This window comes from Cupressus sempervirens, chromosome 6, assembly GCF_028749045.1.
Source record: "Cupressus sempervirens isolate cs-2001-9-10 chromosome 6, ASM2874904v1, whole genome shotgun sequence".
In the NCBI taxonomy this organism is placed as follows: Eukaryota; Viridiplantae; Streptophyta; class Pinopsida; order Cupressales; family Cupressaceae; genus Cupressus; species Cupressus sempervirens.
The window spans coordinates 439,427,021-439,442,523 of NC_143123.1; the positions used below are offsets into that span (position 1 = coordinate 439,427,021).

At 36.9% G+C, this 15,503-nt stretch overlaps 1 protein-coding gene and 1 long non-coding RNA gene across 17 annotated transcripts in view; one reads left to right on the forward strand and one right to left on the reverse strand.

Moving 5' to 3' along the window:
- LOC149552940 (uncharacterized) overlaps window positions 1–15,503 on the forward strand; it is a 404,864-nt gene that overhangs the window by 155,749 nt on the left and 233,612 nt on the right. The window lies entirely within an intron of this gene.
- LOC149552941 (uncharacterized) lies at window positions 284–1,576 on the reverse strand. The gene is made up of 3 exons (XR_016352996.1): window positions 1,533–1,576; window positions 1,279–1,404; window positions 284–871 (listed from the first exon to the last, which is right to left on the reverse strand). It is a non-coding gene; the product is annotated as an uncharacterized LOC149552941 (long non-coding RNA).

The following is a 15,503-nucleotide window of genomic DNA, read 5'->3' on the forward strand; positions in this document are numbered from 1 at the left end:
CATTGGGTGACCTACACTTGGACTAGGTTGTGCCATGCAACCTAGTCTGATTGTTGTGACCTTGTTAAAGATTGATGCAACCTCTTTGAAATGTACTTGCCTAGCATTGAAAAGCACTGTGACATCTGTTGTAGGGCAAAGGGAAAACCATGAACTTCCTTGATAGCATTAAAGCCCCTTTCTAGTTGAACAAAGAATAAAACATGCCAAGAAAAGGGGCAAATGCCAACATAACAAATTTAGTTGAGATTGAAACTAATGTGATTGAGTGTTCTAAAAGTGAATTCTTGATCCTAAGAATAGATGATCTTTATGATTGAGACATCCTCAAATGTAAGTTTCTAGATACACAACTTGAGACATTTAGCACATGGGCCAACTAGTTAACAGCCACTTTTTGGGAAAGTTGATCTGGAAGTGGAAATTTCAATTTGGAAAGAGCTGTATAAAGCTGAGTCATGCATGATACATTCTGGCTTACATATAATGATTGGCATTGGCAGATGGGTAATGAATTCAAGGATAAGTGTTGATTACTGTCCATTTTAAGTGCTAAGAACGTGCATTTGAGGTACTAAGGAAAGTAACACAAAAGTGTGAGGTAAAAATGTGGTACGCACGTCTTGGTACTAACAATGACACCCAATATTTCTCTAGCAAGTGCAGCAATCTTTCATCTCCATTGCTAGGCTCCTCAGGAAACCTCCCTTCTAAGAATCCCCTTCTTCACAATCTTTCTCTAGCCAAGTGTATCCCCTGCTCTACAATATTTCTCTAGCCAAGTGCAGGCAAATGAACGCTTGGTAAGAAAAAATACGTTACTAGGTTCTTCTCTGTAAGCCTGGGTTCTAGTTCTGGTCCTGGTTTGGTCCTGGTTCAGCCAGACAAACCAAAACTAAAATCAGCTCACATAGTTATTCTTTTCTAAGTCATTAACAATTTTTTTTAATATGATTACAATTGAAATTATGCATTTTTATTTCTGTTTGAGTACTTTGCTTATAAGATAGAAATAAACATATAGACATACATACATACATGTATATATAATGTTTTTTGTACTAAAAAATCCAAAACAAACTCAAACCAAAAATAATAACAAACCACTAAATGAATTCTCAAACCTAAACCAATCCAGCAACTTAGAAGAACGATAAAAGAAATACTAGACAGCCATATGGGTGAAGCAAAGGTGATTGGAAAGTAGAACTTGTGAACATCAAAATTTTATGATTTCCCATAATTCAAAATACTTGAACGGAATTTACAATTACTTACTGTGGTTGTTTTTTCTGCATTGAATTTGTTCAGATGGAAACATTTGTCTCATTGAAGAAATCATGCTGATGTATCCAGTGTGCATTGTGGTGCAGCTCCATCAAAGCCTCTATCAGCACTCACAACCTGAGATAAATAAATTTCATAGTCAGAGAGGCTTTGCTTTTATCATATCGTACATGTTTGTATAGGTATGAGAAGCTATCAGATACAATGACTACAGACACATGGGTTCTGCAAAGACTCTGCTCTACCTCCAGCGTATTTTGATCCGGCTCCTTCAAATATTCATCAGACCTGCAAATTAAGCTCGAACATGAAGCAAAGCAATAAATGCACGAAGCCTTACATGTGAATCCACAATTAAACTGATCTTCAAAAACAATACTTCTGCTCAGAAAAGAAAAATCTTAACAAAAGAAAGATCCTAACACGTGGTCTATTATTCATCTGGAACTCAATTGATTTCTAATACAAATCATCTGCAGCTTTACAAAATATTACACTAACTATAAAAGCTTTAGAACATGCCTCAATATAGCAGATTAAAGTAACCAGTTATGGGAGCTAGCAGCAGATTAACATTAACAAAAAAAAGCAATAGAGCAGATTAAATTAATGTTGCAGCAGTTTATATTAGCTGTACTCAAACTCACCCAAATAGATGAGTTAACCTTCCCCCTGCCTCTTTCCATAACAAACACCATAAAACACATTGGCTGTAACATTTTCAGCAGTGTGATTTCGACAGTACACAAAATCAGGACAACTCAAGTAAATAGTACTTCAATGTACAAAATTAGATATGGAATTGAGAACACAACTGAAAATTGATAATTCAAAGTCAATTGTCAATTCATACAAGTTAAATCAAATAATGTAAAAATTCTTTAGTTTCCTCCTTGAGATCAAATACCATGTTTCTTCTTCTCCCTGCTAGTTTACATCTTCATTTTCTACTGGCTTACTCACATCCACAAAGTGATTCTTGCACCCATGTGCCTTCTATGTCCTGGCTTCACTTGGGCACTAAGTCGCCATGGTTCGTCCCTCCCCCCTCTGGACCAGCAGAAGTTCAAACTGGTTCAAAGCTCTGGGCCGGTTCAAACTGTGATTTGGGCAGGGTGCTGTTTTTTGACTGTGGGTTTGATTGGGTTTGAAACAAGTTTGAACCCAAGCAGACCAAGCCGGGAAAATTGAACCAAGTTCGAACCCACCTGTTTACTGGGCCCTGCGGACAGCGAAAATCAGATTTTTTTGCAAAATTTAATGATATTTTGGCATCCACAACTAATGTTGCTGCTGCTTCTAATCCCATTGGCCTTAGCTCAACTATGCCGAAGAAGAAGATGAATATTGAAGAACTTCAAATATTAATAGATTTTTATTCCATTAGTTGAGCAATGAACGTGAAACAATGATACTTGAACTTGATGCTATGATTTATTTTTAATGATTTGAATCTTTGATGTTGAACTATATGATGGTATGATCACTATGATTACAAGTTTATGGTGTTTTTGTTGTTTAAATGTGTTTATGCTACTGTGCTACATTCTAATTTTTAACTCATGCTTCATAAAAATGTGTGTGTGTGTGCAAATTTTTACATGTTTTTGTACTAACGAACCCAAACGACCCAAACCTCTTTCCATAATTTTGACAAACATGCGAACTGATTCTCAAACTTCGAATTTGGAACCAAACCCGAACTGGTAACTTAGCTTGGGCATAGTAAAAATTGCACAATTTGTTGTACTATTGTAATAAACTAACTACTGGCTGGTATATCAAGGATTGAAGTCTTTTTGATATAACTGTTCATAGAAACCAATCTAGTTTGATAACTTCCGCTATCGAGATGGACAAAACACTGACACGTTTTTTTCATCATCTCAAAAAAGAGATACTTTTTATTCCTACTCTAGGCTCCTTTCAAATTCTGCTACAAGAAATAGATTTTCCTTGAAGGAGTTAATAAGATTTGCAGAATTGTGAATCATGAAAAGGTAAAAGCAAGGGTAAATATGGACATGTCCTGGACATATTTCCTATTTGCCCACATGGGAGATGTTCTAGGGATGTGGGGACAACTTAGAAATGTTCCTCAGCTGTCCCCAAAAATTGAAATAAAATTTCCAAAAACGCTTCCGAGATGGCAAGACAGCAAAGGGGACAGTACTATTCATCTCTAGGACACATCGGGGACATTGAATGATTACCCTAGGGACAGTTGGCCATCCCCATAGCTTTAGTGGCAAATTAAAAAAACACATTTCAAAAAATAAAAAATTAACTGTTTATTGTGGACCCACATGCCTCTCTACATCCTAATATAACAAATAGAAAGCTCCCATGTATAGCATTTGTTCATTTCTAGATGAAAAAAAATTGCAGAAAAGTAAGAAAGACAAACCAATATGGTTCGAAAGTTATGAAGGAAAAACTAGCATTGGTGAGGAGTAAGAAACCAACAAGAAAAGTGAAAGAGATGTTAATCTACTATTTGTTCTTTTTTATCTCAATTTTTGTAAATTTGACAAGATAAAATGTATAATTTTTTTAATTTTGTATTTTATTTTTCACATTCCGAATTCCAAAATTAAACATGAGCAGTAGTAGTGAGAGTACTGGACATGATGAGAGGAAAAGAAAGGAAAGGTATTTTTATGGTCCACGACACCAACCATCTATTTGTGGGTCTATATATGGTGACAATAATATGGAACTACCTCCTAGTCCTTGTGGGAGGCACTTAACTGCACGAAAAATGAGGTGTACATACCCTACGCCCTTGTGGGATTTGAACTTGTGATCTCTCTTTCAAGAGTACAAGATCTCCACCACTAGGACAACTTAGGCATATTAAGGCCTCCAAAAGGAAATGAAAACCAGCTTGAGGCTTCTTTAGGGTGTGGAAGTGGCACGTGTGAAGGGGGAGAGCTTCAATCCATTTGGATGCCCTTGAAAAGTTCTAAAAAGTTATGCAAAAGGCCCCTTTAAACTTCAAAAACTTCTGTTAATTTGTGACAGCCCTAGACAAAGATAGAAAGAAAATAACTGTTGAATGCTTCTTTCAATAAGGGGCCTAAGCTGAAGTTTTGTATTAAAATAAAAGTTAAAGATACTTACAGATTGTTCTTTTGATCAGACCTGAAAATGACATACTAAAACTGGAATTCCAGATAGAAGTAGAGCCGAAATGGAGCTCTATACTGCTCACAACAAATCTCAGGATATGCTATCACCCATTATATGCTTAAACCTAGTATAGTCTTCCCAATTGAAAAGCCCATTGCACTATTATGACCATATTTGCAGAACAAATAACAGAAAACAGAGAGCCAAGGGATGATCTTATCTCTCCTTTGCAATCATTCGGTTGGGGAAGAAGAACCAGCTTCATCTGCATGAGTGGGGATTGTTGCATCCTTTGGATCATCATTGCCCTTAGAGGAATCCAAGATTTGATATTTCCTTATGTTTACTCCACAATGTTAAATAATACAAGTGAATTGGCCATTCTCCAATCATTCAGAAACCATATTTGTCTTAGATCACTTATGCAAGTCTGGTTCGGCCCTTGTAGAGGTGTTATCTTGTACTACTATTATCTGCTTAAAGAAAATTCCTTCCACTCCCTAATTTTTCAATTCATCTGCCAAGGTGTTTCCTTCACTATAGCCTTCTCAAAGTGGCTAATCAAATTTAAAATTACTTCAAGTAAAGAATGAAGCTTCCAGTTTGGCGTTGTCTTGGCTCTTATAGTATTCACCACTATAGTGGAGTCTCCTTAGATTTCTATATTGGTCAAGGCCAACTCCAACATAAAGATAATCTAGTTAACGAAGTTTTGAATCCCACCACATTGTTTGTATCACTCTCTAACAGTTTTGACAATCTACATATGGTTTTACCCTGGCATGAATGACACATCTAGCACCTGATGGTCTAGGATTCCCTCTGGAAGCTCCATCAAATTTTAATTTAGACCAGCCTAAACTGGGTGAGGTCCATATGCAATTTTCTCTATTTCAAATGCTAGCTTGGCCACCCATTCCTATAATTTGGGGCGCTTTGAGTCCAAACCAAATTTTCAACATGGAATCATCCCAACTTGTATAGAATTTTGGTGTAGAGTTTTGGGCCTGAATTCTCGAGTTCATTGTTTCCACTACGACTATTTCTATTTTCTTTAATAGTTAAGCAATGTCCATGGCTTTTCCTAGAAATAATATCCTATTTCTTTCTGTAACATCCACTTTTTCTTGGGTGTTAACTAACAACTAACATATCAAAAAAATACAATTATTACTTCATTTTCATAGGCAGATAGTTATATCAGTTATGTTCAGGTGAATGAGATTAAAAATTACAATTACTTAAACAAAAAACTCATAACTAACATCTGAAAACACCATCAATAAATTTACTATGGAAATTAAAATCTACATACCAATGAATTTTAACCGAAAATCAATGTAGGGATGCTTCTGCAATCACCCAAATTAGTCCACAAATATCACTTAGGATCAATTGATGATTACCATCAAATACCACTCTATCATTTATGGCATCACATACCATTGTATCAATTAGGACATCAATTACCATTGGATCATTTAGGGCATCAAATACTACTGTATCATTTGGGGCGTCAATACCACTATATCATTTAGGGCTTCAAATACCATTGTATCATTTATGGCTCCAGATACCACTATATCATTTAGGGCATCATTTACCTTTGGATCATTTAGGGCATCAGATACCACTATCATTTAGGGCGTCAAATACCACTGTATCACTTAGGGCATCAGATACGGTTGTATCATTTCTTTTCTTCCCATTGCTAACTGTGGCAATAACACGAGATTAGAAGATATGCTCATATTCATTATTCATATAAATGAAAGACTGAAATAACAATCCTATAGATATATTCCATATTCAATTGGAAGATCATTTGATCTATTGGTCACCAATTACATTGACAAGAAAGGTTGCTTACATCAAAGGAAATTATTGAATTCAACGATATAAATTAATTCATCATACCTTCTACTTGTATAAATCTCATAAAAGTAAAAATACCTATTACCAATAAATGTTCGAATGCTCAACTTATTGTTATCAAATGCACATCCTAACATCTTGTGGAGAGGGGAAACATTGTCAGGGGCTTAACCACCCAACCACAGACCTTACACTTATCCCCACACTTTCTTTATTTAGAAAGGCCCTCCCTACCCAGAAAAGACATGGAACACCTTGTCAGCCACTGAGCATCCTGGTATCTAATCACACCACTCGACTTGATAACAAGAGAAAACAATAAACATGATCACATATGAGCTATTAAATGATTCCTTTTAAAATAATATACATTGTTAGGTCACATCTAATTCTGTTTCATGTTATTGTAGATTCCTTTCTCTCACCTCTTCACCCTTTTCCTTGGGTATATGGCCAGGTGAGTCCCAAGTGTTTGAATCTTAGAGCAACCAGCTCTTTTTGTTGATCTTCAACTGATATAATAATTTCACATGTTTCCAGCTTATCACATTCTGTGAAATTCTAAGAAGTGTAACTTTAAGACTTGTAGAATAAATATCATTTGATTATGACCTTCAACGGCATAATAAAGATATGATATCATGTCATGGATACTTGGCTTTTATTCATCATAAACAACTCTATCTTAGAGATGGTCTAACTGATGATATTTAAACAAAATGTTTTGCATCATGATACAAGACCATATGTTACTACTATAGTACATTAGATTGCAGCGATATCTGATAATAAAACATATTATAATGCTTAGAATATGATCATCACATAACCTGGTGAAAAATCCGGAATAGAATGGTGTTTTGTTGTACGCTATCAATCAGCCCCACCTTGTAGAGGTATCCGCAGTATAGGAAGAAGATGGGTGATAAAAAGAAGTTGGATGCAATAAAAGAAATTGGAAAGTAACATGAATCTTGGTTAAATGCTATCAGCCGGCACCCTCATGGAAAGAACTCCGAATGCAATCTTAGTGTGACTCCAATCGCGTATTCAGCAAGAGTATAGACGAAATGAGAATCATGGTGGCAGAAAATATGCAGGAAAAGAATGAAGGAAAATCTATAGAACATCTCGTGAGGAATGAGACTCTATGGTCTCTCACGGCTTCCATAATATAAAGGGATAAAATGTGTCTTTGGCTTCTAAGAAGCCGTAACATAAAAGAAGTGTCTTGGCTCTTGGACGCCAAATAAATATGCCAAGTGATCAATCGGTTTCGAGTAAAGAATTGAATAAATAAGAAAAATAAATTGAAAGGTTACAAATCAAAAGAATAATATAAACATATTTATTTACTTGCACGTAAATATATTTTATTAAGATGGCACATATTAAATGTTTATCCAAGGTTTTACCTTTTAAATATGTATATCTAAATGCATGTTTCATCTTGGAAGATTTATTTTATCTTCTTGTACATGCATTTAAATGTACATATTAAATAGATAAAATCTTGTATAAAAATAATATTATGATGTCACCTTTAATTTATATCTGTGTACTATAGATAAATATGTATATAATAATGTGGTGGAAAAGTCAACCAAAAGTCATTAAAAGTATGTACTTTTATTAAGTTAGAATCATTAATGTTTTTAATGTTTATCTAATAGCTCATGCATGTCTAATGTGTGTATCCTGTTATGTAGTCGCTAGGTCCTCAACCATAGTGATTCACGATTCATACCCATTTGCCCAGTGATGGTGATGCTCCTATGCCCAATTCTTTTTTGACAATGCTTCCACCTCTTCGACGTGCTCCCTACAAGGAAATTTTCTACAGTTAAATCATATTATCATAACAAGTTATTAATCATAAATAGTCATAACAGCTAACCACCTTTTCAATTCTATGAATTTGTGATAAATAATCAACTAGCATGTTATCTTTACATGAAAATTATAATGACTAACCATCTTACCATTTCGTAGGATTATAACAAATTTAACTATCAACTAACTTCATGTGAACCTTAACGGCTATATTAACATTTTAAATTGGGTCAAAAATTGGGATGTAACACTTTCCTTCCATAGTTCCCAAATCAGAATTGAGGGAGATAGAATCCAAAGATTTACATAAAGGCTTTCTTTGAACAAAATAGGCCAGGACTTGAATAAAAATAATATGTCATTTGGCAAAGTTGTCCAGCCAAGTTTGGCATACAACCATTGCCAACATGCAAATGAGAAGAGGTGTGTGAGAAGCAATTAATCGACATTCTCTTCATTTTGGTAACATAAAGAACAAATTAAGGGCCCCTGATAACTATTCGTTTTGAACCAATCTATTGTCAAAATTCTCCCCTGCAAGGCTGCCCATGAAATATTCCATCTCTCGTAAGAAAGCTTTATTTCAACATAATTGCATTGTTAGTTGAGTTCTAATCTGTTCTTGATGTCCTGCTGCAATTTTGCAACCCTCCCTCACAATATAACCTCCTAATTTAGCTCCATCCCAAATGATCTCATCACTACTTTGTTTAAGCTGGAAAATTTTGTCCTTCAATATTTTTTTAAGATTATCAATGTCACCCTGAGCTATATCAAGTTCCTCAAATTGTTTACACTGCCATTGACCTGTTGGATTGAGCTCAAGTGCTATTATATAATCTCTGGCATTAATCCCCCATTTTTCAAAACATATGGTGTTGATTTTATCTGAATTCATCAGCTTGTTGATGACAGGATACCTGCCCCACAAATTTTCTAGAATAATGCTTTGCCACCATCTTTTACAATCTAAGTAATATGGTTAAGGATGATGCTACTAGATCTGGTTATGAAGTTCCATATGTAGGATCCTCTAGGGAGATCTTGTTCTCTTAGAGCCTCATCCCCATTGAGATTTGGTAGATACTTTCGTCTCAAGATTCATACCCATTTGAGGTGTTGGTCCCAATGGATTTTCCAAAACAACTTAGCTCCTAAAGCCTGATTTTGATGTAGTTGGTTCTTGATACCTATCCCACCAAGTTCAATTGGGTTACAAGTTTCACCCCAAGTCACTAAAGAAAATTCTGTTTTTGTGTTCACTCTTTGCCAGAAGAATTTCCTTAACTTCTTAGATGCCTACTGGAAATGAGATGCAAGACATTAGGTAAATAGGAATGGCAACTAGCATTGCCTTTAACATAATAATCCCCCCAGACCATGAAAACCATTTCAATTTCCAAGATGACATCCTCCTATCTAATCTCTCTTTAATAGGTTTCCATGCTGATGTAGATCTCAATGATTTGTTAACTGGGACCCCTAAATCTGTGTAGGAAAGCTTGCGTTCCTTGAATCCTAGAATGTGTAGAATTGGATGTTGGACCCTTGACAAAAATGAAGAAAATATGTGATTTCACTTTGTTAGCCTATTGTCTTGAGAAATTGGCATAGTCAAGTAATAACCTTTTTAGCTGTAGGGTCTCCCCTTTACTGTCTTTCACAAATTGAATTGTATCATTAGCAATTGTTGGTGTGCTAGTAGACTTATCGACGACGAGATCCCCACCCCTTTTAGGATGCTAAGTCTTTGGAGGCTACTAAGCTTCCCTCCAAGGGCTTCAGCCATAATGATGAAAAGAAAGGGAGATAATGGGTCTCCTTGTCTAATGCCTCTTGAGCTTTCAAAGTATCCATGTGATGAAGCATTTATGAAAACTGAAAAACATTGGTGTTGAGATGTAATGGAAGATAAAGTTGATCCGTGCTTTGGAAAAGCCAAATCCTTCCGTGCATTTGGCAATGAACCTCCAATCCACTTTGTCATGTGCCTTCTTAATATCCAATTTAATGATCATGCTTGATTGTTTGTTTTTTTGTAGTGAGTGAATGGCTTCTTGGGCAATTATCACCCCATCAAAATGGATCAGCCAAAGACAATTTGTCTGCTCTTCACCAAATATTTTCCTGAATATCTTTTTCAATCTGTTTTCTAAGATCTTTGTGAGTAGCTTGTAGACTATGTTACAAAGCGATATTGGTTTGAACTCATCCAAACAAGTCACTTTATCCTTCTTCAGAATCAAGATAATGGATGTATTTTTTATTTCTTTTAAAAATATGCCTGAAGATCTAGCCGCTTCTAGTGCTTTTGTCAATTCCTTACCAACAATAGGCCACCAATGCAGAAAAAAACTCTTTTGTGAGCCATCCGGATGCAGGGTGGAGGTAGTTGGCACAGGGATTTGTAGATTTCTTCCTCTGAAAATTTTGTCATTGGCATCTAATTATCCTCATGTTAGATCAGCCTACAAATATCCCTCAACATTTCCCATTGAGACTGTAGGTGCTAGCCTTCAAAGTTATTAAGCAAATTGGAGTAATAATTGACTATTTCCACTTGGATTTCCTTTTGGTCTTTTAATATACCCCCCACCCACCCCTCAATGTTTATTTTATGTATTAAGTTGATGCTCCTCCTTTTCTTAATAGCATTATGGAAGATCTTAGTATTCCTATCCCTTTCATCCAAGCATGGTCCTCTTGATTTTTCTTTTGTCAAAATATCTTCAATCTCTAAGTTCTTTTTCCTTGCAAAACAGTTCTCAATTCATTCCTTGCTGGACAACAGTCTTATTAAGTTCTTTTATATTTTCTTCAATATTTGATTTTATCTTGAATATGTTCTTAAAATGATCCCAGTTCCATACAATGAGATTGTTTTTAATGTTTTTCAGCTTGGCCATGAAGCAAAATAGTTTGGATCCTTCTGCATAACACCCTTCCCACCATTGATCAATCAATTTACAAAAATCCTTATCTTTCATCCAAATGTTCTCAAACTTGCAAGGGCATAACAATGGTTTATCTTCTTTCAAAATATCTTGCTGGATAGGGTAATGATTCGAACATGGTGTTGGCAATATTGAAGCTTTGAAGTCAAACTGAAAGGTTGTTAAATCGCCTTTGAAAAAGAACATGGCTAATTTCTCTACTATATTGTTGGGTACCTTCTATTGTTCCATATAAAGGTTTCATTTTCTATTTGAATTTCGAGGAGATTTTCTTTTGTAACCCAAATCTTTGAATTCTGTTTGAGATTGTGATTCCCTTTGGATACCCCCACTTTTTTTTGATAAATGGACAATAGCATTAAAATCAGCACCCATGATGAAGTCCTTACCTAGCCATACCTTGAATTTGTTGTTGATTTCTTCCCATACTTCCACCTTCTTAGTAATTGGTTCATAATCATTTAGAATTGACAATTTCAGATTAGGGCTCAAGCTTATGATTGTTCCCCCAATCCAATTGGGCTTTCCATCCAACTTGGAAAACCCCACTTTTCTTGGATTCCACATGATTGCAACTCCACCAGATAACTCAATTACCCCTTTAATTTTCAAGGACCAACTATCAATATCCATATGTTCATCGTTCATTTTAGTTTCCTATAACATCACTATGTCTGCTTTGAATGAGATAATTCAACATTTAACCAAATGTTGCTTGTTAGGGGCATATAGTCCCCTAATGCTCCATGCTATGATCTTCATTTCAACTTGGAAAGGAACTTTCCCTTCCCTACCTGCATGTATGTTGTGATTTTGTTTGGTCTGTCTCTTCCCCTTCTTCAGATCTTAAAGTTGCTAATGATTTACGTCATTTCTCTTTCTTCCTTTTGACTTCACAATCAGGGGAGATTTTATTTGGAGATGATCTTTCTATCACAAGGTTAATATTGGTATTTTGAGGATGAATTGGAGAAAGGGGACCTTTTCTCAAGCTATAGTTAGACTGATTTGGATTTGACATCTCTTGATCGCAATGTCCAAAAACACCATTCCTTCTATCTCTTCGGTTTTTGCTTTCTTCCTCCAAGTAGTCTACATCTAGAAGTCTTTCCACAAAGGTTAAAGGATTCGATCTGTTAATGCTCTATTCTCTTGTTTTAGTGGTATTTCTTGAAATACCAAAGAGATCATATATTGCCTTTAGTGTAGGGGAAAGGGTTGAACATTGTTCAATAGCCTTTATTGTACCATGATGCTTGTTCTCTTTGTTGATTGAGTAATGAGATACCACTTTTGATTACTATTGTTAAGTGTTCTCTATTTTCCGTCCTAGAAAGTCCCCTTGCAATTTCCTTACCCCCTTGGGTTAAGTAGCTTGTAATGGGAATCGAGTGAGATCTTCATTTCCTCTCCATTTCTAATAACCTTTGCTGATTTTATACTATCATTATTGAGACAACTTAAATGTTGGAGTTGAGAGCCAGATTCGACGTCTGTCTAATTCTTCGCCTTTCTAGCACTGTGCTCCTTGTAGGGGGTCAAAGCAATTTGAACATTTCCCATCTCTTGATCCTCAATATATATGACTTTTCCTTCCTAGTGATATTATTGATAACCTTTAGGTTCCTTTTTTCTTTAGATTGTTTGTCTACTTCCCTCTTCATATCAATGAGTCTAATTTGCAATATGACTTCATCTTCATGATTATGCCCATCTTCAACAGGCAAATCTTTCCACTTAACCAAATACTCTTTGATTACTCTCTTGCGAAGCTACTTCTCTCTGCTATCCAGAATGGATTCTGGCACTAAGATCAATTTCCCCTCATCATCCAAGGGAGATAATACTGCAGAAGGCACCACATTCTGACCCAACGCCTTTTTGAGGTGTGACACATGAAACACATTGTGCACTCTACTATCTGCGGAAGCTCCAATTCATAAGCCACCTCACCAACTCGCTTGACGATCCTAAATGGTCCATAATAGTGTGGCTTGAGTTTCTCTGCACCACTCTTCTTGAGAGTGGACTGCCTCTATGGCTGCAACATGAGGTAAACCATATCATCTATCTCAAAACTATGCTCAGTCCTCTTCTAGTTTGCATACTGCTTTTGCTGGGTCTGAGTTCTAGCAATGTTGCCCCTAAGAGTAGCAACTATATCCTTACTCTCCTGTAATAGTTCACCTACACAGGGTACCCGACTGTCACCTAACAAAAAATCTAAGAAACTGGGTGCTTCATAACTGTAAAGTGCCATGAAGGGTGTCATTTGTATAGTCATATGGTATGTAGCATTGTAGCAATACTCACAGAGATATATCCATCTGACCTAAGCTCGTTGCTGAGCTGCCACATAATTCCTCAAATACCCTTCCACCCATTTGTTCACGATCTCCGTTTGACCATCGGTCTATGGGTGATAACTGGTGCTAGGTGTAAGCTCAGTGCCACACAACCGGAATACCTCCTGCCAGAAGTGACTCATGAAGCGGCTGTCCCTGTCACTCACAATGTTCTGAGGCAAATCGTGTAATCTGAAAACCTCCCTGAAGAAGACCTCTGCCACCTAAGCTGTTGAGTACGTAGTAGTGATAAGGAAGAAGTGAGCATATTTTGTCAGCCTATCCACCACCACATAGATACAATTGCACCCCTAGGCCTTGGGGCAAGCCCATAATAAAATCCATGGAGATGCACTCCCACTTCCTGTCGGGAATAGGAAGTGGTTGTAGGAGCCCTGCTGGATAAGTGTGCTCTTGTTTGTTCTGCTGGCAAACAAGACACTCACGCACATACTGCAAAACATCAGCTTTAAGCCCCTTCCAAGTGAACCGCTCTTGAACTAACTTGTAAGTCTTGAAATACCCGAGATGGCCTGCTGTAGGTGAATCATGGAGTGCTCTCAAAATCAGCCGCTTCACTTTTGATCTTGGGACTAAGTAAATCTTGTTCTTGCAAATGATCAAATCATCTACAAGAGTGTACCTGGTGTCGATCGTTGTCCCCTCCACTATATTAGAAGCCCATGTGTCTCTGGCATATTTTGCTACAATCAAGTGTCGCCAATCCTTTGATATCTGAATCATAGAAGTAAGGTGTGGCCTACGAGATAAAGCATCTACAACAACATTTTGTGTCCCCTTAACATATGTGATATCAAAATTATAGGCCTGTAACTTATTGACCCACTTCTGTTGTCGATCATTCAGTTCCCGTTGTCCCAAAAAGTGCCTCAAACTGTTATGATCAATTTTAATACAAAATTTGCTGCCCACAAGATACTATCTGAATTTGACCAAGGCATGCATGATGGCCAACATCTCCTTATCATATATGATGAATGATCTCTCGGGCCCTTTGAGTTCCCTGCCCTCATAAGCTATAGGGTGCTTGTCCTGCATGAGTACAACATCAACTCCCTCTCCAAAAGCATCACATTGAAGCTCAAATGGCTTTGTGAAATCAGGCAATGCTAATACTGGGCATGTAGTCATTATTTCCTTGAACCGAATGAAACGGTCCTGTGCTTCCCGAGTCCACACAAATGCCCCTTTCTTCAGAAAATCTATCATAAGTGTTGCGTGCCATGAGTAGCCATTGACAAATCTACAATAGAATCCACATAGACCAAGGAACCCCCTCAATTGCGTAAGGTTCTTTGGTGGTGGCCAATCAACAATAGCGCGGATCTTTTCAGGATCCATCTGCACTCCCTCCGTACTAATGATGTGTCCAAGGTACAACAACTCTGTCATCCCCAAATCACATTTGGACTCCTTGGCATACAAGGACTCCCTCTGTAAACTGCTCAATACTCTAAGTGCTCTAAATGTTCCTGCCATGTCCTGCTATAGATCAAAATATCATCAAAGAACACCAGCACAAATTTCTTCAACTGATGGTGGAAGACCCTATTCATAGTGGACTGAAAAGTGGCAGGTGCATTAGTCAAACCAAAAGGCATGACTATAAACTCGAAGTGCCCACAATGACATCTAAAAGCAATTTTCTCAATATCCTGCTCTCGAACTCTGATCTGGTGATAGCCTGATCTCAAATCATTTTTTGTGAAATAACAAGCCCCATGCAATTCATCTATCAACTCATCGATGCGTGGAATGGGATACCTATTCTTAATAGTTCTCTTATTCAACACCCTGTAATCAATACACAACCATAGAGTACCATCCTTCTTTTTTACCAAAACAACAGAAGACGCAAAGGTGACTTACTTGGTCGGATGTGTCCCATGCTAGCAACTCCTTGATGGTCCTCTCGATCTCATCCTTGAGTCGCTTTGGGCGCCGGTATGGTGTAATCATGACAGGCTTAGCGCCTTCCTCTAGCTCGATAATGTGCTCAATGCTTTTGTCTGGTGGCCTGCCTGGTGGGATCTCGTTGAATACCTTCTCATACTTG